This window comes from Lygodium microphyllum, chromosome 14, assembly GCF_053477565.2.
Source record: "Lygodium microphyllum isolate KBCC chromosome 14, Lygodium_microphyllum_v1.1.10, whole genome shotgun sequence".
In the NCBI taxonomy this organism is placed as follows: Eukaryota; Viridiplantae; Streptophyta; class Polypodiopsida; order Schizaeales; family Lygodiaceae; genus Lygodium; species Lygodium microphyllum.
Window position 1 is genome coordinate 9,608,050 of NC_141148.1, and position 25,377 is coordinate 9,633,426.

Consider the following 25,377-nt stretch of genomic DNA (forward strand, 5'->3'; position numbering starts at 1 on the left):
ACATGAAAATTTACAATACAATACATTAAAGCTGTTTCTTTTTGTAAGAAACATCGGTTTTAGGAGTTCTTTTGCCTTTCTTTGATGCTTTGGTTACCTTAGGTGTTGAGGGCATGCCTTTACTTACTGCAATTGTATACATCTCTCCTTCTCTACTTTCACACTCTCTATGCCCTCATTGTTTGTCTCCTTGTTTTTCTTGTGTCTCCTTGTTTTTCTTGTATACAATTGACAATTATGTACTTGAAAACATTTGCTCATGTATATCAAATATTCTCACTATTATAGCAATATTTGAAAAACTATCATAGATTCAAAGGAAAAGAGTGTTAATTCAATGTTATTTTGCAATGGACTATCTTTTGAGTGAAACTCTATCTTAAATTTAAACATATTGCACATTACCATTATAATTTTTTTATCATTAAGATAAATAAACCTAACTAATCTTTTAGCATTTACAATTACTATCCAACCATAAGAATAGCTATCAACTTGATTGGGGCTCTATAACCAATAACACAAATCAAAATTATGTAACTTATTTATGATAGTTTATGGAATCAACTATCTTGATATATTTTAATAAAAAAACTTACCACAACTTGTCTATACTCCATTAGTGCAAGTAGGTTAGAAGGCATAGGAGGGTTTTTTGTAGTACCTCAATCAATAATTTTGCACCTCTATATAAAAAATAATAAAATTTATAATACTTACTACAAATACAAGTTTAAATGATCAAGAATCCTTGAATTATTTAATTTACATCTTAGCATTGTCATGGATTCCTATCAAAGCATTGATTTTAAAAAAATTACTTATCAATATAGTCTATGGCAATCAAGCTTCAATGAGATTTGGAAACAATCACAAGCCAATAATTTAGTATAATGGACTCTTGAAATTAGACAAAATACCAAGCTACTTACTTTTCATGGTACGGAAGCAAAATAAGCTCTAAAGTATTAAAATCAATTTAATTGAGCCAATGATCAATTCCATTTATATCAAGCTCACTAACTCTCATGTAATGGGAGATTGAAAGATCAAGAATCTTAAATTTTTTGCTATATATTGAAAGGGAGTTCACATATCATACACCTAGTAAAAGCAATAAGATAGTGAGTACATAGAAACAAAGTTATTACTATAAAAACACAACCTTAAGAATAATTAAATTTGGATATATTATACCTCAATCTAGTAAGAAGAATATAGTTATTTACTTCTCTCCTTTTATTCTTTTGGATTTGAAAACATTCTAAGTCCAAAGCAACAATGCCATTTCTCTTGCCTATGCCACAAAGTAAGAAGCAATACACATTGAAGCCTATTGGATTAACCCCCTCAAGCATATCAGAGAGCTCATACTCTAATCCTTCTAGTTATTTTTCTTATTTTAATTATACTTTTTTCTTCTTGTGCTCCCTCCATTTCTTTGCTTGCTCTTTTGTAGCCTTTTTCTCCTCGTCATACTATATTGTATCTCTCTCATATGTGATATCCTCTTTAGGACTTGTGTCTGTCTTTTTCTTCTTATACAGTGGCACATTTAAAATATTGTATGTCTTCACATTTGTAAGAAAAACTAGCTCTAGAGCCTTGGAGAATCTATATCTTAACCTTTTGAAGATAGTCATGTCCTTATCCATAAGTGTCAACTTGTGTTCATGGGAAGCACACACACACACACACACACACACACACACACACACACACACACACACACACACACACACACACACACACACACACACACACACACACACACACACACACACATGAAAAACTCAATCAAGAAATCCTTTGTAGCATCCTGGATGCAATTAAGGGCACTCTTTGTCCACTTGAGACTGTTGAGACTATGCTTATCATGTATCTTCCTAACAAGCCTTTGGAATGTCAACTTTGGAACTATGTGAACTCTCTTAAATATCTCACACATGTGACAATCTTCTCTTATGTTTTATTGGTGGCTTGGATGGCTTGGAAGACTAATGGATCTTTTGAGCAATATTCTTAGGACCAAATTTATACTTTTTTGCAATGGCTTTTATTCTAGCCATAACTAAACTCACCAACTGTAAAACGAAAAATTTCTAGTAATACACTTAATAACCTATCATGCCCTCATGGACGTATGAAATGTGAAAACCACACCATGCAAGGAATAGATAGCTTGAAGATTTGCATTTCATATGATATGCTCCAAGAGAACACAACTAATGTTAGCAAACATGTTAAATGTGAAAACCAGGGCCATTAAGCAAAAAGGATAAACTATATTTACATTTCGTATGACAGTCATGCAGACTTCCTCTATCAATATGTGAAACATGAGATCAATCTTGCAAGCAACACACAGCCACAAGTTTTTGTGTTTCTTTCAAGAAATAATCAAGATGATGCAGAAATAATATCTACAACGTATGAAATGCGACAAGCTAGCTAGAAAATGAGACATGAAGATTAAAATAATATTTCATGCGACATGTTTGCAAAAAATAATTAAGAAAATTAAGTTTTACCTTGGAGGATTAACACTCGCTAGGATGTTCTTACTGGACTTAGGGAGTTTGCTTGATTTCAAATGAGCCTCAGAAAGGATAAAATGAGCTTTGACTCAAAAGGTTGGATTGAAATGATCAAGTTTATCCCAACTTAAGAAAAATAATGTTGAAATTATTAATTATAGTAGTATTTGGTTGCACATGGTCTCATCAAATACTTTTCTTAAACCCCAACAATAGCATTACATGTTAAAATTTACATTTTAAAAAGAAAAAAAATAAGAGCTCTCTTTTTAGATTCCTAAATATCCTTTTTGGCACAAATTCCAAGAACAAATACTCTATTATTAAATAATTTTTTAAAAAGTCTTTTAAATAGTAGAATCATATAAGTTTTTCATTTTTAGATGCAATATTCTCATATCTCCATCAAACTTGAGCAAAGTGCTCTAGTGTCCCATTGCAACAAAAAGCACAACAAACCATCACCTAGTGCATCACAACATCAACAAGTCAAAACTTGTAAGCGATAATTTTAACTCAATTTCTTATTGAGTGTCTTGTGAAACATGACTTCTCTTCTAAATTAGGGGCATATAAAAAGGGTAAAGGTCACTTGTATTGGCAATCGGTTTTGACACAATAATACATCTTTGTCCTTCATCTCTCTCTAGTTTCTCATGTCCTTTTATGGCTTCCAACCATCTCTCTTCTTCTTTCTTGTCTTTCTCTCTCCATTTCTAGTATTTCTCTCTCCTTGTCACTCTCTTTCTCTCACTTTTGCACTTCTTCTTCTCTCTCTTCTACAATCTTATCTCTCCTCTTTCTCTCTCCCCAGTCCTCTCCTTGACAATTGGTATTATAGCATTGGTCTTTGATCCATTTTTCTTCTATTTCAATCCAATTTTCATCATAAAAATCAATTTCAAACAAGTACTACAGGTACAAGACATGGACAGTGACTAGTAGTGACTTGCAAGACACCTAAAGTTGGAAGAAGACAAATCTAGAGATCTTTGAAGCTGGAAGGGACAAATATGGTCGTGGATGGTCTAAATAATAGGTTGTCACTCAATTCTAGGCATTTTTGGTAGCTAGTTTGGTTAAAGAGGTCTTACTTGGAGCAAAAAGAGAGACTAGTCCTAGTTGCTTTTGAAAGCAAGCTTCTTCTTTATTCTTCCTTCAAGATTTCATGGCGGATTTATCAACATCTCTCTCTTCTAGGGAATCCATGGCCAAAATACATGCTCTATCTTGATTCTTCTCATCATTTCAAGCAAGATCATAACTATTCTTGAAGGCAAAAGCATCATGTGAGCTACAGTAGTATTTTAGGCTATTGACACCAATAACAGGGTGATTTAAACCATTTTTTATGGTTTCTAATGTCATAGAAGTGGCCTGAAAGGGCTCTACTGTTGGATTTATTGTACTAACACAAATTTGATAAAGGTCTCGTAGTGAGGCTTCTAGCTTTTCACTTAAACTTGCTCGTCAAAAAGGTCTCGTAGTAAGGCTTCTAGATTTTCAATTAAAATTGCTCGTCAAAGATTTAGTAGGTGTCATAATTTCTGGATTGCATCCACCAGCTCTTCACACTGGAAGTGAGCTTGATAGGAAGCAGATGACCTTTCCATGATGCAAGCAAGACCTCAAGGGGGATAGTGATGCCACGGGAGCTTATGGTAACAACAAAGCCTTCTTCCCCTCTCAACCGCACTACCAGAAAAAGAAAGATCATACAACCATTTTTTTTCCTAGACCTTCTCTCCATTTCTCTGCCCTTATATCTCTATTTCCTTGTTGTTTGTCTATTTTCTTAACAATTGCAAGCTCCCGTGGCGAAATAAGGTCTTGCCATCAACATCGACCTTGGCACTACCTACTTGTGCGTCGATGTCTGGTAGCACGATCGAGTGGAGATCATTGCCAATGACCAGGGTAGTCATTTCTAAGTTCAACAATGTAATGTCAAATTTCAAGATAAGTATCAAACACCTACATAGATTGTACATGACATTGCTAGCCACAAAGCTAAAAAACAACTTACCATGAGTGAAAAAAAAAGATGCAGTAGCCCTAGGAGTTCCTAACGACAAGGAAGAATCGGACGATTTTTAAATAGAACAATCTTGGTGGAAATGACTTGTATTTTGAAAGTGAATCCGTAGAGTTTTAGCCTCTTGCTCATTCAATTTCTAATGCTTTGCTTGTGCATTGTTTGAATTCCAAGCCTGATGGGATGGTTTGATTGATTTGGCTTTCCACTTCTTTTCGGCGGCTTTAGTAGAAGGCCTAGTTGCCTCTCTAATTGAGATTTGAAGGCAAATTGATTGCGTAGATGAAGTGTGATTGGTGTGGAGATACATGTCATTTTTGAAGTTCATTGTAGCAAAGATGTCGCGGCAACGACAAGGAAGAAGAGTCGAGAAGCTAGCATGTGTCAAAGATATCTGAAAACAAAAATGGGAGAAATCAAAAGAAGTAGCAGGTGAAGGACCATTGAAGCTACTGCTTTTGATGCACTCCATGTGTCAAGAACCTCAGCTAAGGTTCTCAACAATCTGTCTCTCTAAAGTGAGATCATTGTTCCTAGAAGACGAATCGATGTACCAGGCAGTAGAAATGATGCTAGGATGAAGAAGATTAGGTAGTGATTTGATCATACAGTGTGGAGAGTTATAGAGGCATTCCCTAGTAGATTGAAGATGATTATTCTCCATAGCATTATGGTTTTTCTTACAACAAAAGAGGTAAAACGTCTTGCATGATGCCAATCAAGACATAATGCAACTTGGCTTGCTTTCAGTGTCATATCTCCCTTTACAAATACCATAATTCAGAACAACATTTGAGCAAGGTGTGGGGTCATCATTCAAAACAATAGTTGAGCAAGGTGTTGGGTCAGGCTCTTATAAGTAAGGTGTCATAGACTTTGATGCATATAACAAATGACTAAAAAGCAAGTGATTCCTTTGGTCATACAGTTATTGTGAGCCAATTCGTGCAGCCTCTTGCATGTCCGCAAGGAACTTGTGGTGTCAGGCTAGCCCTCTGTGTCCTTTGACTTGTCAAATCCTCTTTTGCATTTTCAACATCGAAACTCTAGTTTTTTGGCTGAAGGGGTATTCGTCAGATTCCATAACTCAATAATGGAAAACCCCAGATCTTGAAGCTTCTAAAGCATTTGTTTCCTTTCAAGTTGCAATGACTGAGTGGTTAACTTTAAGCCATCTAAAGTGTCATCACTGATGCTTTTGGAATGGCCTTATTAATTGGACATCTAACTATGAAGTAGAAGAGGAATTGTTCATCGAAAGGAAAAGTAATAGCATAGAATTCAACATCCTCCACCATCTTCTAAATATCATCTTCATAAAGGTCTCCGGATGATTGAATGAGTGATCATCATCATTAGTGGCAATCAGAGGCAGCTTGATGTGGTCATGCTTGAGCTCTGAATGGAGCTCTCTTGCTCAACCCTCGAGACCTATGAACCGCTTATTGGACAAAAGTTTCAAGTCAAGCGGCCATGGCTACCTCTCACATAGCCAATGCACTCTCCCTACCTATGGGGTGTAGTGAGCTTATCTTGATGTTCGATCGAGTATCCTTCTCTCTCGTGCACACCGGTAGCTCTACAATCCTCGATGCAAGGTCGAGCAACCTCAATCCATCTCCATCAAGCTCCATCTTCCATAGGTGCACGAGACAAGAGAAGAGAAGAGAAGAGAAGAAGAAGATGAGAGGAGATGGGAAGCTTCTTCTCCTTGATCCCTCACTCTCACACACTCACTCTCTCACTCCCTCACTCAAGGACAAAACAAGAAGGCAAGAAAAAGAGAAGAAGATTTTTGCCACACACTGAGAATCAACTCTCATTCACCTTTTGAACTTTGTATACATGCCCTAAGATCCTACAAGCAGGGGTGCCCTTCCCCTTTTTTACATGACCAACCATTGTGGTAAGGTTCTTTTTTCCATTCCCTTCTACTTGGCCTATTTCTCTAGTTTATGCCCATCTATCCTTTTACAATTTGCACAGGAGCCTCATGCTCTTTTAAAAATTTTTTGGGACGCCTTTCACTTAAAAATATGCTTTTGCCCTTAGCTTGATTTTAGAGGCCATCCTTGCGCCTTTGCTTGCTCTCCATCCTGCTTCTTTCATTGCCTCCATATTTTACTTCTTTTTCTTCCGTCTCGAGTTGGGGTAAACATTACCCCCTCCAAGTTTAGTGCCAATCTCATGGCACTGATGTGGAGTGGTTAGTAGGAGGGATGGGTGTAGCCGGATGGCTTTTTTGAGTTGGTATACAAGCTCGTGTGAGGGTTGGTGTTGGGGGTGGACTAGCCCTTGGAATTGAGGTTGAAGTTGGGGCGGGTCCTTTTTTGCTTCTTATATTGAGGGGATTTTCCCTTTGAAATTGAAGTTAAAATTGGACAGATCCTTGCGTGGACAGAGGCGGATGGATGGATCCATATTTGAAATTGAAGATAAAGCTAGGCATATCCATTTTTTGGTCCTCTATGGCTGCTTTCTCATGTACTATTCTAAATGAGTTTCTTCATTCACTTTTTGATTGGGGCTGCCTCAGTCTGTTTCTGTTTTGTTTCGCATGCATGGTGATATCGTCGCACAAGATAGCCTTGTTCGTAAGCAAATGCTAGTTCTAGGACACTTGCCTTTTAGAGCTTGTGAGGGTTTGATCCCAGGGGAATTGGGCTTGGGACGAACGGATCACTCGATTAAGGTGGTGGGGGTCAGGGGCATATTTTATGGATGATGGGCCCCTCGAAGTCGATGGTTGGGGCCTTCGTTTGTACCTAGAAAGAAAAGAAGGCTACCTTACCGTGTAGTACATAGTGCATGTACTTATGGAACTGGAGATGGGTCTAGCCCTTGGTGGTGTCCCACACTTGAGGACCCAGTGCGTGGTGTATGTACTTGTGGAATTGAGAGATGGATCTAACCTTGGGCAAAACTCTTGCTGGTGTCCCACAATTGAGGACGCAGTTTGTGCATCGTCATATGTGCAATACATCACTTAGGGAGACAGGTCTATGAGAATGTCCTATCCTTGATGTGCCCTAAGCATGTGTAGTGGGGGATGGGGCTAAGTATAAAACCCTAGGTACAATGATTGTGGTATTCAAAATATTTTTGGAGGATCTAGTGTTTCCACTTTTTCTTTCTTTGTCTTTGTCTTTTTTTTGTCTTTTTGTTTTGGATTAGATGATTACATCCGACATTCTAACATAGGGGTGTGCTTAGGCTGTGACCTGATCTTCATTGAACGATTCACGAGGTGGTCTTAGGGACTTAGTCAAAAAGGCATGGCTCTGCATGTATTCCTTGATACTAGCCTTTACATTAAGAGGTGTGGTTGAAAAGAAAGGATAATTACACCTTGTAAAGTGACTATCGCTCATGTCCTCTCAAGGATCTTCATACAAAAAAAGGGAAGCACGGTCATCCTCATCATGAGCCTAGCCATAGCGCAGCTATCTATTCCTAAGTTAATGTAAAAAAAGAGTAGGGGAAGGTGGGCTTCCTCAACTGCTCGCTTTTGCTTATGCAAAAACCTAATGGTCCTAAGGTTATTACAAGTAGTTATGAAGGCTGGGTCTGGGTAGGAAGAGAAATCCTCGAGGAAGCGGTTGATGTGGATGGGCCCAAGTCCCTTGCTTTAAAGGTCATGCATTCCTTAGGAGTTGTTGCATTGACATTGTAGATCTTTGGGAAGTCCTATCTGCCATGCATCCCCTATCGTAATCCATTCCATGTCTGCGAGGGTAGGGCATGTACATAGGATCATTCCTTTCTTTCGGTAGCGTACTGCAAAATGCCATCCATGCATCAAAATTGGTGTCCCAAATCCTCCTCCGCCACTTTGGCTATGCCTTGTAACCTTGGATGGTTTTGGAAACCTGATAGACCTTATCCTGCCAGTAGTCTGCGAGTTCCTGCCTCTATTGTGTGATTACAATGCTCCGCTCCTTGACCCATCGGTTCGCCAAAGTATTTCCCAAATGAATGATCCTTTCCATTATCTCCAAGGGTAAGACTCGGTTCAAGGTTCATGGGTAGAGGAAGGAGAACTCAAAGGGTCGGGATTGGAGCTCCTATTGTTGCCAGATAGTCAGCTCATGTGGCTAGTTGATGGGATAGTAATCCCCTTGTAGTGGCATGGGCTCATCAAGAAGTTGCTATGGCTATGCTCGTGCTCTTTGCCAGCTTGCTCCATGAGTTTCTGTCTTCTTCTTCTTGCAAAAATAATGCGCTCAGGAACCTAGGCACCCTTTGGCTCTTCTGGGGGTAGATCATGATTGGGCTCTTTGGTTTGTAGTTCTCCTCTGAATTTTTGCTTGAAGTCCGACTCTTCCTTGGTGTCTTGTTCTATCATGGGTGGGACTAGGGGTGGATGGGGTTGCTCTGGTTCATCGAATCCAAGTTCCCTAAGCTCATCAATGGAGAGGCCGGCTTGTCGTAAGGAGCTGTGTTGCTACTCTTGGGTCAAAAATGTGTGTTCTTGTAGGCCATACCTTAAGGCTGTGGTCGTCAACTCCAGCTTCCTTTTCATTCTCTCCATCGAATCCTTGCCATCAACTTTTATGCCATGAAGCATTGTGCTAAAAAAGTCTTGCCTTTGTGTGTCGGAGCATGCTTCAATGGCCTCAGCTCTGGATTCTACGAGCACCCTCTCACACTCCGGCACCGCTAGGTGCTCTGTCAATCCTCGCACTCTTTCAAAATTGTGCCTCTCCCACTACTGTGCCTTCTCTTTCAGATCTTTCTTACCCCTTTACATCTCCTGGGACATCATCATTACCACTTGTTGCTACTCATTCCACACTTCCAGCATTTGGGTCTTCTCTTTAACCTAGTGGTTCAACTACTCTTTAGCTATTCTTCTACCTTGATCAGCCACCAAGAACTGATGGTGGGCTTCATCGAGTCTTTCTAATAGATCTTCATTGACTTGCATTTGTCTTTGCAATTCTGCTTGGTGTAGCCTTCTTTCGATCATGGCCGTGGCCATCAATCCCTTCACATACTATTGGGCATTTCATAGGTTGTCCTACAGTCACCTGGTGGCTTCTTCTATGGCCTCTTCCTTCTCGTTCGACATACTCTATCTCTCTCTCTAGACTTGCTCCTCCATTGCTAGCTACAATCTGAATACCATGGCATCCTCCCGTTCTTGGCATTCTTTTAATGTCTGGTCCCCTTCCCGCTGGCTCTCCCGTAGTTCTACATTCATCTCTTTCACCCATGCCATTCGTTATTGGAGTTCAACGAATTGTTGGATAAGCAACTTGTGGCCCCATTGCTCCGCCACTAAGTCTTAGGCTTCATCATCTAGCCTTTGCCTTAGGCAATCTTCATTCTCTTATGCCTTCTTTTCTTTGGTACTGAGCTGTTCTTTCAGGTTTTTGAATTTCTTTTTAATGTTCCATGGCTTACCGTATTATCTCTAGCCTTAGCGCCACATAAAATTCTCTTTCTACCTCTAGTTTTGCAGCCATGTCTTTCTTCTCTTCCTTAGCCTTTTCTAGTTGGGCTAGGAGTTTAGCTACATAGGCATTATAGTCTGCAGCCACGGGCATTGTTGAGGGTGTTGTGGTGGTGGATGCTTCTAGCCTTTGCTGCTTTGGGTCTTGCCTTGACTCAACATTTGCTGCAGCCGGTCTTTTGGCTCCTGTCCTTGGCACCATCTCTTTTACTTTCGTGACTAAGAATTGCATTATGGACATAAGTTTAGTGGTGTCCATGGCAAGCTCTAGCTCCTATGTTATGGCGGTAGTGGTGGTGGTGGTTTGAGGTGTGAAGGGAGGGGATGTAGTGGGGCCTTGCCCTTTCCTGCAACAACAAGGGCCGCTCCCGCGCTACCGCTAGGTTCATCTCTCCAGCACCATGAGTCTCCTTGATAGACCTATGCATGGCCTCTACCATGTCTTCATCCTCCTTTCTCCTTAGCTCCTCAGCCTCTTCTTCTGGTCTTCTTCGTCTCTCCTCCTCGACTCTCTATGATTCTTCTCTCACTTTCTTCATTTCTTCCTCCTCTTCTCTCCTTCGTTCTTTTTTTGTCCTTTTGGATTCTCTTTGGGCTCTTTTCAGCTTCGTCTGTTCCTCCTTCGTCATCTCATCTCTCCTTTGCTGGGGCTTAGTGGCCTTCTTCTTCTCTTGTGCCTTGGCCTCCTTCTAGTTATTTTGCACTTCTTTCTCTCCCCGATTGTTGCTGATGGTTCTTGCTGGATTGCTCCACGTCAGGGCACGTCGACTGCTAGGGTGCCTCTCTTACCTCTTCAACTCCTTCTGCCTCCTTTATGGCCTCTTGGATGATGGCCATTAAGACTCCACCAAATTTGATCGTGGATGCCTTAGAAGTAGGCTTCTTTCGTGTTGATATGGCCCTTGAGGTTGGGGACTCCCCTCCTGTTAGTGCTGCACTTGTGGCTAGGACGGAGGCTGGGGTTTTAGGACAAACCTATTTCATTCCACTTCTTCAAGGGACCTTGTGGCTATGCTCTCCAGTAGTGGCACACCAATTCTATTCATCAATGCATTGTACCTCTATACCAAGAAGAGGGCATGGGACATTTTTGCTTGCATTCTTACTTTTGGGTTTGGGATGTTTGCTAGACTTATCACGTCCATCATGTGCACATCATGCTTGTTCATTCCCAACATGGCATATACATCTCTCCGAGGGTATTTTTCTTTCTTGGGGGCCAAACCTAGGGCCTTCTCCACCATTGCAGCACTTAGGGGTACCTCCACTTGGTGCTCTTCTTCTCCCGTCCTGATTGTTACTGTGCCACAATTCCTTGCATCATCAAAGCTTCTCAGGAACTCTACCCACATGTTGTAGTCAAATGCTTGTCCTACTTTCTCCATGTACTTCTAGAGGGCACATTTGTCCACGAGCTGCTTTACAGCCGGCTCCTCCAAGATGGCTTCGTCCAGGTTCAATGTGTGTTTGAAGGTGAAATGGCTAAAGCCCCTTGTCTCGACACTTAGGTCGTATTTAGTATGCTCTTCTTCCATGAAAAGGAGCTTGCCACCTTTATCTTGCCCTGCCATTGTGGGGACCTATCATTCATCATAATCCAACATTGTGTTTCTCAGATGAATTTTCGGTAAGCAGGAAATTGATTTTGCTTCCATGAAGAGAATGAAAAAGCTAAATTAAAGACATGAAATTTTTGAACAACAGCTTATTCATTCCAAAACATTTTTTACATTTTCTTTCCAACTCCTTTTTCTTTCTCTATTATTTCCTACTTTTAACTTTGATTAAGCCTTTTTGTTTCCTTCTTGCCTATGTTTTCTTAATCACCTTACCCCTTTCCCCCTCGGGAAATGATGAGAATCCTTCTTAGGATTTGACATGGGAGAGGCAAGGCATTTGAGCACAGTATGGTGCTATCTACTTTTGCATAAGCCAATCATAGAAATCAAGGTTGTATTCCAAGTGGGCCTGGCGATTGAGATTACGAGGGCTAACGTATACTTGGGTAATGTAAGTTAGGACATTGGTTAGAAAATCACCCGAGTTAATGCAGCTAGCCACATGTAGCTCCTCTTCTAGGATGCGATCAATGTAAGGGTGGGCCAAGACCTAGTCGTTTAGGTATTTGTTTCAAATGATGGCCAAGACCTTGAAAGAGGCTGGTGCTATGTAAGTTGGGTCATACTCGGTTGTTTTAATTGCATGTCGCTTCTCAACATTAGTCATTACTTGGCAACCCCATTTCTCCCATTGGAGACGTAGATTACACCATTTTTGTAAGAACAATGAGTCAGAGTCAACGAGGCAAGTGAATTCCTCAAGCACAATGGGTGACGCATGCCTTTAGGGCTTGCGATATGATGTTATTAGCCGTCTAATAAGTGCGTGCTCTTTTGAGATTTTACCATCATTGATCAAATCCTTTGTGACCTTGGGGAATTTAATGGTCATGAACTCCTATTCTTCCCAAGTGCAGGATAAAGAACAAACATTAGAGGCAAGGGGTTCATCAAGCAAGCCGAGGTTAAGTCTTTCGTAGCTCCTGGAGAATGTGGTAAAGGTGTTATCCAAGAGCTTGATGCAAGTCCCCAAGTCATCTGCCATATTCTCAACAAGGTCCTTAGTGACCGATAGAAATGAACGTTGCTCGTAGGAAGGCCTTAGACCTACTGGTGGTTGGGGTGGAATTGAGCTAGACCATGATCGTTTGAGGGGCAGCGGACTAGACAGTGGTGTATCTAAGGGTAACTCTGTAGTTCGATTCGTGTGTCCAATGCTGCTTCAGGGTGCTGAGGGTGGCTCCAGTGGCATAGATGGTGCATTTATTTCCTCTTGTGCAGCTATTGGGGTACCAAGCTCTCTAGAATTAAATGATTCCGAGGTATCAAGCTATTGTTTCGATCGATATATTGGTTGGGGTTCAATGTCCACAACTATCATGGGTTCTGTGGGTCTTGCAACTTGGGTTTGGTGGGTTGTCATTGCCTTAGATGGAGTGTGGCTACCTAGGAGCGGGGTGGCAAGTGATGGCCGTGGTGGGCTATGCTTCTAGGATCTCCCTTCTTAGGCACCCATATCTAGGTGTTGCCTTTGTAGTATCCTTGGGCTCAAACAAATCTTTGGGAATCCATCATAGCTTGATTGTGCGCCTACGTGGATAGTGTCGATTTGATATGTTAGGTTCTGAATTTTAGTTGTTAGCCTTGAGGGGCTATGTTTGCTTGCTATGAGTTGGTCGCTTTTGATGCCTTGGCACACCCATTTAAGTGTGGGCTCTGTGACCTTGGGGATGGCCTTAGCTGGTGCTGGTTTTGTAGTCTGGGTGGGTTGTGATGACTTATGACCCCCCTCCTTAGGCTTGGTCCTAGGTAGCTCTATCGGTGGCATAGCAGACTTTGGTGGGGCCTTGATTCCCTTGCTGAAAGCTGTCATGATTCGAACATTGCCAATGGAAAGGTGAATACGCTATAGATTGTAGTCCACATTGCAGTGTGCTTGCTTCTTGAAAGTGTGTCCCAACAGTGATTCTTGACTTGCATCCTTCGTATTTGGCAATACATAGAAGATGATTGGTAGGATCTCGGAATCAATAGAGATTGTGATCTTGCACTTCCCTGGGTGCACATGACTTGCCCTCGAATGGGTTGAGTCTAGCATTGGTGGATTGCAACTGGGGTTGACCAATGAGGGTCCAATGAGCATGAGTCAAGACATTGAAGTCAGCTTCCTCATCAATCAAGGCATCAAACATGTGTGTGCACTGTACGGTGGCTATGATGTGTAGGTATGCTAGTGTTACTATCTCCTCATCCTCATCCTCTAATTTGGTGATAGTGGCAACATGGACATGGACAGGGGCTTCTAGCATAGGCGAATTATGTAGTGGATGTGTGGGAGGGTAGTACTTCTTCATGTAATTGCCATTAAAGAAGCCTATGCCCTCACCTTCAAGGGTTTCAAGTTCTATGTTGCCTGTCCTACTAATGTTGCACACTTGGAAAGGTCCTAATCCTTGGAATTTCATTTTTTGCTTGTGGCCCTTTACCAAGTAGAGAAAAACAAGGTCTCCCTACTCCAAGCCGCATTGTTTGACGTACTTGTCAAACCATATCTTCCGTCGTGCTTTCTCACAAATTAGGGCGTGGGTGGCTAGGAGCTGGGTCTTAGTGAGTCATTCCAATTCCATGAGACAGTTGATCCATACTTCCTTCCCTTCTCATCTCTCTTTTGTATTTCTATTCGCAAGCTAGGGATAAAGAATTCTAATGGCAAGATGGCCTCAGTCCCATAGGTCAGGTGTCTGTCCCATAGCCATTTTATAGGATGTCTGATAGGCCCATAATGTTGCCATGAGTTTGTTGTCCCAGTCACTTCGCGAGGTAGAAACTACCTTTGTAAGAACATTGGCTAAGATCTTGTTCGTGGATTCTTCTTGGCCATTAGCTTGAGGGTAGTAGGGTGAGGATTTCTTATGGATGATTAAGAAGGTTGAGAGCAAGTGGGCAATCACTTCATTGATCAAGTGAGTGCAGTGGTCGCTTACTAACTTGATAGGGCAACCAAATCATGAGATAACTTGCTCCCATAAGAACTTCGATGTAGTCCTAGCATCATTCTTCTTGGTGGCTCGTGCCTCGGACTATTTTGTAAGGTAGTCAGTTGCTATGATGATATATCTAGCATTTGAGTATTGTGCTACAAGACTGAAGGGTCTAATGAAGTCGATTCCCCATTTCCCAAAGGGTTGTCATGCAATGATAGGGGTCAACTCCATCTTATCCTTTCGTGATGGAACTTTAGTCCTTTGGTACTCATCGCAATGCTTTATGAACTTAGCAGCATCACGGAATAGGGTGGGCCACCATAGCTGAGATTGCAGTACCTTATGGGCTGTCGTATCCCTACTGAAGTGCCCTCTAGCAATCCCACCATGCGCTTTACTCAATAGTCGTGCATCTCGTGTTGGCACACACATCGCCATAACAACCCGTCTTTCCCTAACTTATAAAGTTAATCGGTTATCAATTGGTAAGGTTGGATTTTCAAAATAAGTCTCTTAAGTTTGGCCTTCTTGATAGGTCTCTTGGGTAGACCATGCTCTAGCACTTGGACTATGTTATCCATCCAATACGATGTTAGATCAACTCTAAACAAGTCTTTCTTACTAGACAAGCTAAAAAAATGAATGTCCGACAAATTGTCAGCTATGCCTTGTCCAATAGCTTCTCCTATGGGTATTTAGGACATGTGATCAACCATGTAGTGCTGCTTGCCCTTGCGTACCACCACAGAGAAATCAAGTTCTAGAAGAAGAGGCAACCATCTCGCAATGTGTCTAGTAGTGCATGGTAACTATTCACAAGATACTGCAAGGCTTGATGGTTTACAAAAAAGGTGAAAGGCGTGGCCAGGTTGTAGTGCCAAAACTTCTTTACAATGAATAACATGGCCAAAACACCTCCCTTTCTGTGGTGGAGTAATTCATCTTTGTGTCAATGAGTTGCCTACTAGCAAAACTCACGGGGTAATCCAAGTTATGTTTGCTAGGCTGGCATAAGACAGCTCCACTAGCAAATTTAGATGCATCTATATGCACGTGGAATGTGATGCTCCAGTTTGGGGCTTGTAAGATTGGTGTAGTTGTAAGAGCCTTTCTCAATTCCTCATATGCCTAATGGAACTCGTCAGTTCACTCGAATACGATTAATAGCTTGTACAATGGTCTCACAATCAATGTGTAATTCAGCACGAAGTGCTGATATAGTACCCTATGTGTGGCCTAAGAAACATTGAACTCCCTTACAATACTTGGGTGGCGGCAAGTTGACAATGACTTGACTTTCAAAAAGTTGGTGGCTATGTCGTTCTTGGACACCACGTGTCCTAGAATGCACCCGTGCTTGACCCAGAAGTGGCATTTCAAGGGGTTCAATGACAAGTTGTAAAGCTGGAATTGTTCAAAGATTGCTTGCAGCTTTTCCAAGTATTCTATCGAGCTAGAGTGCACACATAGGTCATGTACAAACACCTCTAGCTCTCTCATCTAAGCATATCTTTGAAGATGGTGCACATTAGATGTGCTGAAAGGTTGCAGGTGCATTCATTAATCCAAAGTGCATTATGATATGAGCGAAGACACCCCACTTAGTGGCAAACACAGTCTTGTGCCTATCATCAGGATGTACCTGCACTTGGTTATATCCAGAAAAGCCATCCAAAAAGCTGTAGGTCTCTTTACCTGCTACCTTTGAGCATGTACTCCATGTATGATAATGGATAATTATCCCTTTTTGTCATAGTGTTAACCTTCTTATAGTTCACGCACACGGATCTTCCCATTCTTCTTCATGGCTATCACGATCAGTGATACCCAGTCCGTGTGCTCTATTTCGTACATGAATACTGTCCTCATTAGCTTATTGATTTCTTCCCTCATGGCTTGGGCATGTTTTAAATTCACAGGGTACAGTCATTGTTTTACAGGCACCGCATCAGGGGCCATTGGTATGTTATGCATCACCACTCTAGTATCCACTCCTTTGAGCTCATCTAAGGACCAGGCAAACATGTTGATGTAATCTTGCAAGAGTGCAATGAGACTGGCCTCTTCCCCCTCATTCAGATCATCGGTTATAAACACATGTTGAGGCCTCTTGCCTTCCCTTGCCAAGTTGACTTCCTTGACCTTGGCCGGGTTCCTTGATCGGCTCACTTATCTATCCTTTTCTTTTCACCCCCAGCAAGATCACTACCTTGTCACCTTTTCTAAACTTCGTAAAGCTTGTCAGTAGGTCCTGTAGTTTCTTCTACTATTTTTCCTTCGACTTCTTCGTCTATCCCCTCCTTTCTTCCTTCAATCGTCTGTGCCTTAGGTGAACTGACAGGTCTCCCTTGGTGCGTTTGGTCCTAAGAGGTCGGAGTATCTTTGGCTCACTCTCTGTACTGACCTTCGATTCAGAATTAAACCCACAATCCTCACTAGAGGAAGGTGTTTCTCTCGAGGGTCGTATCTCAGTTGGGTGTGTCCGTCTTAAGGAAGGGTGTTGTGGGTGGTTGGGCTATCCTTGCTTGTTCATAATCTATTGCTCCTATGTGCTCCAACCAGGAGCGATCACACTCCATCCGCATGACTCCTCTCTCAATCTTGTAAGCACTCTCTTTCTGAGGCTTGGAGTCCAGTCTTATCTGCTCTATCATTCTTCCCTCAATGTCGTGCTCTACGGTGTCTATCTCTTCTTTGCTTTTCTCACTAACTGAGAGGCAGTGCTTGTACTCATTGTTGAAAATTTCACCTTCTAAATGCTCATCATCTCCTAGACTCTCATCTCTAGCTTCTCCCTCGTTGGTGACAAAGGCCCAATTATACATTAAGTTCAGGTGATGCAGCTTAGTCCATTTTCACTTAGGTCCGTCCAGGTCCTTGAGGGGCTTGAGATTAGTGGCGGGATTGCCAGTCAATTTGCATGTTAAATACTCAAGGATCTCATGAAGTTCTAGCCCATTGCTAGGAACATGTAAAGAGATAGGTCTACGTTGGCTGCTTGAGCTCCTGGACATCATACATAGTGGCATTGTGGGCTCCTTCTTTGACAAACTTGTAGTTTTTATAGCTTGTTTGTACATCTCCTCTTCGTCTGAGAATGGGAGATCGATGGTCGCTAGAACTTGCATCCAATCTTACTCATCCTGAGGTCAAGGGATGTACTTGGTTAATGGCTTGTATAATTTCTTTACTAGCATATTACCCTTGAGCATGGCAGAGATGGAATCTGGGTCAACAGGGGTCATCTTCCAAGTGTCCATCTCGACCCTCACTACTTCCATTTGGTTTCCTAAGAATATTAGACCATTGCCCCAATCTTCGACAACTCGAGGGTTCCTCATCCAGGGTCGGCCTAACAGAATGTTGTAGTCCACTCCCTTCATGACGATGAAGTTCACAGAGAATTGGACACCAACGATCTTCATTGACCAAATCTTCAGGACTCTGAATGACTTTACTTTCATTTTGTTAGCTAGAGTGACATTGAATCTAGCGGTTTTGATAGGTGGGTTTTCCCAAACCTGGAGCATAACATGGCTCAACACACTCACTCCTACCCTAGTATCTACGATTCCCTTCTGTGTTACATCTCCTAGGGCTAGGATAGGTAAGACTGCATGCATCTTAGTGCCTTCCTAGAAGGCATTGACGTGTAGGGATTTTGGCATTGAGTGCAACATCAAGCCATCTGCGTGATTGCCTCATGATCATGCAAGTCAATGGCAGCATGCTCCATCATCGGTTCTTCCACCCAGTATTTCAACTTTTGCCATTGCATGGGGTGTTGTTTGAGTAGATCTCCTAAACTCAGAGTCACTGGGGTAGTCACTAACATTGTGAGGAGGTTGTTGGGTGCTTGCCTCTCCTAGGTTTGTGCTACTTGGCCATTGGTCTTGACTGACTGGCTAGCCCATAGCATCTAAACTTGGCTTAGATATCACCACTTGTGGCATGGGTGCATCTCTCGACCTTGGTCCTACAGGTGAGACTGGCATGCTCATACTAGAGAGATCCATGATCTCGCAAGGGAGACCTTATTTTGCATTTGAGAGATTAATGAGAGCTTGAGAGAGAGACATGCTGATCACAAAGGAGATCATGTGCTTTTGATTATGGTATTTTTGGCTATGATCCAGGTATGCAAGAATCTTCTTTATATACCATTGATATGATCTGGAAGGTATGACAGGGAACCATGACAAGTGCTAGGAGAAATCAGCCAAAAATCATCGCATTATGCTATCAGGCTCGTAGTTGGACCACTATGTCATGGTTTGACTCCCAGAATTGGGCAGTCGGACAATCGGACTGCAAGAGTCGAACCATCCGATTGCAAGAGTTGGACCATACCCTTTGGTCCGATTGGACACCCAACCATCCAATCGGATAGCCTTCCCCAGTCGAACACCCATTCTAGTCAAAGGTGCACAGTTGATGGACTAGGAATCGCACAGTCTGGACAAGCAATCGGTAGACCAACTTAGGAATCGGACCAAGCTATCCAATTGGACCACTCCTCCGAGCCCAATCGGACCATCTGACTCTGAGAGTCAAACCCCCTAGAATTGGATAGTCCAATTTTTGGGAATCGGACCAATTGGGTAGAAGACAAAAAACTAGGAATAGGACCACCTCCTCAGGTTAGGACCAATTGGGGCACATTCCCAAACATCCTTAGATGCCTAATCTGGCTCGTAGAAGCCAAAAATGGAGAAAACCGCTACTTTGCAGCCTAGAAGCAACCTCTAGCAGCATGGCTGACTTGACTTATAGCCAAAAATTGACCTTTATATGGTAAACCAACCTTGATAAAGTGTATATAAAGCAGCATAGACCCTAGAAAAATCCTTAGGAGCAACCAGAGACCACACTTAGAGCCATATCAGGTGGTGGATAGCCAAGGGGGTAGCCACACTTGTATGATTGTTTTGTTTTGCTTGCGCACCCCATATCAAGTGCACCAAAAGAACGAAAAGCTTGATTTTGCACCATGCACACAAAGCACCAACACTGATGTACATAAATTGAGGACTATTTTGTATAACAAGGAACACACTCAGAGGTAATAACTCGAAGGAACCCACCAATAAGAGAAGACCCCAAGACATAGATGGGTGCTCGAGAGCCCCCACTAATAAGACCCTCTAAGACAACAGGAGAATGAAAGGACAACAAGATTGAGGGCAAATCGCTACCAGAGCTACTCAAATTGATTGATAACCTTGTGGAGTAGAAAGAAAAGACGATGCTAGGATTGAAGACAAACCTTAGAGATGACCAGTTGGACTTGGGTGAATTTCCTGGTCTAGGAGTACGACCTGCTAACCAGGACATTAATCCACGATAAGCTAGTAGAGGAGGTAGTGGCAAGCCAAGAGAAAGAGAGAAAAGCAGTTAGGAAAGCACTACAAGGCATAGTTGCCAAGAATCGTGAGTCGAGGGCTAGGAAGCTACATCAATAGGACATAGATGTGCATGAAGCTCGATGCGTGCTAGCACTAGTCGACAAAGGCAAGGCAAGACCATGCACAAAGAGAGAGAGAGAGAGAGAGAGAGAGAGAGAGAGAGAGAGAGAGAGAGAGAGAGAGAGAGAGAGAGAGAGAGAGAGAGAGAGAGAGCACTAGAGGTAGACATTATGATGAGCGAGCTTGTGACCAAGCAGCTCATGGACAACACAGTTGCCGAACAGAGTGCAATAGTGCTAGCAACCTCACTACTCTCAAGCCTAGGAATTACTCAGGGGGCGAAGATCCAATAAAAAATCCTTGCAATAGCTAAGTAGTTGGACAAGTACCAGCCTAGTAGTGACCCGTACAGCTTCGTAGAGAAGTTTAAGCAAGTTTGCAAGGGCAACGATCTCACGAACCTTACACAACACTCCTAGACTTTTGGGCTTTTCTTAGGCAATAAATGTAGGACATGGTATACTAGCTTAGACACAGCTGAGCGAGTAAACTTTACCCACTTGAAGGACATTTTTATCAAAAGATTCTCAAAGGCAGGGTACTCTGATAACCTCATAGTTTGACTGATAAATGTCAATCAAAAGGACAAGGAGGACATAAGAGACTACGTCACTCATGTGCGTAGTCTCTTCAAGAGAATCCAATGAATGAGTGGCCCAATGAAAGAGCTGTCTCCACCATGTTCATAAACAGAATCCACAACAAGGAGTTGCACAAGGCTTTTGTGAGTAACTCTAGCTTGCATTGGGATGTGTTAGCTAGGGTCTTTGATGAAGCAATTAGGGTGGATGACCAGCTAAGAGAGAGAAGCTCTTGAAGTACAAACCGCGACAACTCCAGTCAGAGGACCCCATAGATGATCACAACCTCTAGCGAGAGATCAACCCCTAGCATGCAGGACAAGGGGAAGAGTGTAGATCAAGTCGATGAGCTAGCCGAGGTGAGAATGGAGCTAACACAACTATAGGAATTGGTGAGGAAACCAACGGTACCACACGCCCAATGTGTGCATTGTGGTAGCAACCACCTCCCAACTGAGTGCAAGGATCTTAGATCTAGGCCTTGCAAAAATTGTGGTAGGCTCGACCATGATGCCATGCATTGTAGGATGCCTCAGAGATCCCCCTACTTCCAGCAGTACAATCCACCATACCTAGGGAACATGTCGTCAAATTTCTTTGGAAGAGGTCTCCAACTGGCACTCCCAGCATCAACCAACGTGAAATTAGTCATCCCTAGGATGGAGATCAACCCGATAGGTATACCTAGGCCACCAGGACCTTACGTAACCCATCCACCAAGCAATGCTCTAGTCCATTACGTGGAGGAGCCTAACGAAGACAAAGCCTATGTGAACCCTTACATCTCGTACAACGATGAGGGCAATCCAGTCCTAATGGACTATTGACCAATATCGGTGATGGCATTAGGTAGAGGTAGGGGTAGAGGATTCACAGGGTCGGACCCAAGATCCAATCTCATGTTGGACTTGCGGTAACCTGGGCCATATCTTATCACAATGTCCATAGAGAAAACAAGAGAATAGGAAAAAAACTGACCTCAGATGTATCGAGTGCAGCATCACTCATCTCTTTGATGATTGCTCTACCGACAATCGTGCCATTAGTGCCTTTGGAATTGTTCGGAGTTGAGGCATTCGACAACGAGGACACAGCTACCCCATTGCATGTCATGACCAAAGCACATATGAAGCAAGCAAGCATATCATTTCTTGGGCCTAGCAACTTAGACGCAGCCTCAATAGGAAAAAAGAGCCAAAGGAGAAGGAAGAAAAGGATTGACGCAAAGGTTATGCTTAAGACTAAGGATGTGACAACACTAATAATTGGCAAGAAGGTCACAGATGTAGACGTAGAGACCACCACTCCAAAGACAACAGAGAAAGGGAGTGCCAAGTTGGGGGAGTATTCTCACCCTAGGCACTAACTTGAGGCAATAGCCAAAGTCAAGGAGTGGGTAAAGGAATCCCAGGAGCACCTCAAGGATAGTGAGCCTACCTTAGAGGAGACCACGAAAAGTAGATCGAATGGCCTTGTGACACATTGCTTAACAAACTTTTTTTTGTGTGCAAATTATCTAATGCTCAATGTGTAACCGAGCTTAGGGATCTCTCTCTCTCTCTCTCCCTCCCCCCCCCTCTCTCTCTCTCTCTCTCTCTCTCTCTCTCTCTCTCTCTCTCTCTCTCATGTAGCCCCTCAATATCAATGCCTAGGTTTTACAAAGTTGTAGCAAAAACTGCAATTTACAATAGTCCTAGAAAACTCAGCTCTACTACTATGAAATCAGCAATGATATTGTGTAAAATCATCGTTTTTGGAAGCATAGCTAAGTCTAAAGTAGAAAACCACTAGAAGAAGGTAGGACTACCTTGATACAACCTTCATCATTAAACGACCTGCCATATTTTGTTTAGTGAAAAACACTTCTATTAAAACAAAGCCTCAAAGCTTATGTCAAAGTACACAAAGGAATCATGATTTTGTTTAGTTAAAGTAAAACAAAATAATTGTGAATATTTGACCCAAAAGTATTTCCTAGGCATGAAATAATAATTATCTTAACACTTAATTTGACTTTATGCCAGCCCTTATTATCACAAAGTTGTAAACTTGTTGCCCAAATGGATATGTTAGAAGGATATATGAAAAATGTAATACTCCAATTTGCATATAATTCATAGCATTTAGCAAATAGTATATACATATTTAGTGGTTTTGCAATTTTCAAATTTTCCACACACACACAATATCATAGCCTTGGGTTCCATAGAGCCATACCAAAGATTGTAATTTATAGAAACCCTAGAGAACTCAGCTACACACACACACACACACACAATATCACAGCCTTAGGTTCCATAGAGCCATACCAAAGATTGCAATTTATAGAAACCCTAGAGAATTCAGCTATGCTACTGCATTATCTTCCACACACACACACACACACACACACACACACACACACACACACACACACACACACACACACACACACACACACACACACACACACGCACGCACGCACGCACGCACGCACGCACGCACGCACGCACGCACGCACGCACACGCACACACGCACACACACGCGCGCGCGCACGCACACACATGTAGCCCCCCTAATATCATAGCCCTACATTCCATAAAGCCATAGCAAATACTAGAATTTACAGTAGCCCCTAAAGAACTCGACTATGCTACTGTGTAATCAACATGCTATTGTGTAAACTCAACTTTTCAGTACCACAGCTAAGTTTACAATAGCATAGATGCTATTAAAAGAAGGCATGACTACATAATCACCTATAGGTGGCCTTGTAAGGTGATAGCCACTGTTTTGGCCTCATGAGTAGCTCAAGTAGAAGAAAGAAGCCACATCAATTGGGAAGAGAGCAAGTCTACTAGTGGCTATAGGAGTCCCAACGAATCTAAAGTAACTATCATCGTTTAGAAAGACAAGCTACAATATATTCATGGAAGAGTGGAACATTCAAATTATGTGTTGTATCATACATAAGATTGAAATGTTTTTAACGTACTCATTGTAAATAAGGGTGATGTTGAAGCTCTATAATTCCTATCATGGTTCGTCTTGCCTTCTTTGGAAACTTATTGAAAGTGGAAATGTTTACATTACTCCATGCCATAACAAAGAACATGTGATAGTTTCATTTTGTTGTGATGGCATATGTTTCACCTTTTTGTTTTGAGTATAAAGGTCAAGGCTAAGGTATAGAGAAACTTTGGTGCCTTTAAGACTTCATGTGGAAGGATATTTTGAGTGTATAATGACTAGTCCTTTTCTTGAGATGCATAAAATGTTGTATACATTATGTGGAAAATGTGATCCCAAAAGAGTCCATTAGTATCTCTTCTTGGAAAAATCACTAATATGGAGATGATTTTCATAGGTGAAAGCATAGCAATGGTCATTGTTAATTGCCCATATTTGTTAGAACCTTGGGAGGAGGATTGGACAAGGCCCCTTTGGTCTACTTACCTACTGTTGGCTTAGTGAGTGGTTGCCATGTCCAAGGATTTTTTTGGTGAAACTCTTGAAAAAGGGAAATATAAGTCTCTTGAATTGAAAGAGTGGTGACTCTCTATTTGAAGGATTGATTGCATGAAGAGTGTTGTGGGAATCAACATCAACCTATTGTTACATGCTTACAAAACCTAAGAAAATAAAGATATAATCAAGAGTTTGAGTTGAGTGTTTGAGGCCATTAGATTTGATGATAGAAGGAACCTCCTTGGATAGAAAGATTTAAGGCTAACACTTGGAGGGGAGTTCAATTATCTATGTTGGTGGCTTCAGGTTGTAGCATTTGTTGGATATCCTCACAACTTGAGAAGGGATTTTGAGAGAGGTGAGATGCCATTAAGAGTATACCATTGTCCTAAGGGCAATCAAGGCATAGGGAAGTTGCTTCTTTGTGGTTTCGTATGAAGATTTTTCCCCTTTAGCCTTTAGTTGGCATTGTTGGTCTTATCAAGTAAGGATTAAGTCTATCAAAAACCTAAATGCTAGGTCACCTAACCCAATCGACCCTCCTTAGAATCTTGATCATGTGTGCTTGTGTGGGTTTCCCCTAGCAAACTAAGAGTGTGTCAACATATATCGTCATCATTGTCAATGTTAATGAGAAGTGCTTAGGGTTGAGTATAAATGTGGTTGAGTATAAACATGATGAGTGGATGAGAGAGCCTCAACAGGTCAAATGCCATGAGTTTTTAAGGAAATGTATGTTTATTGTAGCCTTATATCTGGCTTGAAGGAAAAAGTGGAGCTAAAATCTTTGATAATTTTGATCAAGTAGTAACACGTGCAAGAGAAAATGATAGAAAATTAAGGTACGTTACACAAAAAATAAAGGAATGTGTATAAATTTTTAGTAGTTTAGAATGGTCAATTATTGAAAGAAAATTGCAATATGTATAATTTTAGGAAAAATGAGTGGTATGAACTCATTGTCTTCATGGCAAGTAGACTCATAACTCACATAAGAAGTCTGGCATGACATGCATGGGTGAGCCTCTAACTCTTGTTCATTGTGATGTTTGTGGACCTACACCTTGTCTTTAGATGACATGAAGTATTTTTTTATTTTCATTGATGATTACTTGCATAAGACCTGTGCATACCGCATAAAGCAGAAATCAAAAGTCTTGGCTACATTTCAACATTGGCTTGCTTTTGTTAAGAAACTAGACTGGGTATAGATTGAAATGCCTACAATTTGACAATGAGGGTGAGTATGTATTTAAGACCTTTGAGCAATTTTGTGATGAGAGGGGTAGTTTCAATTGACCACCCCATACACC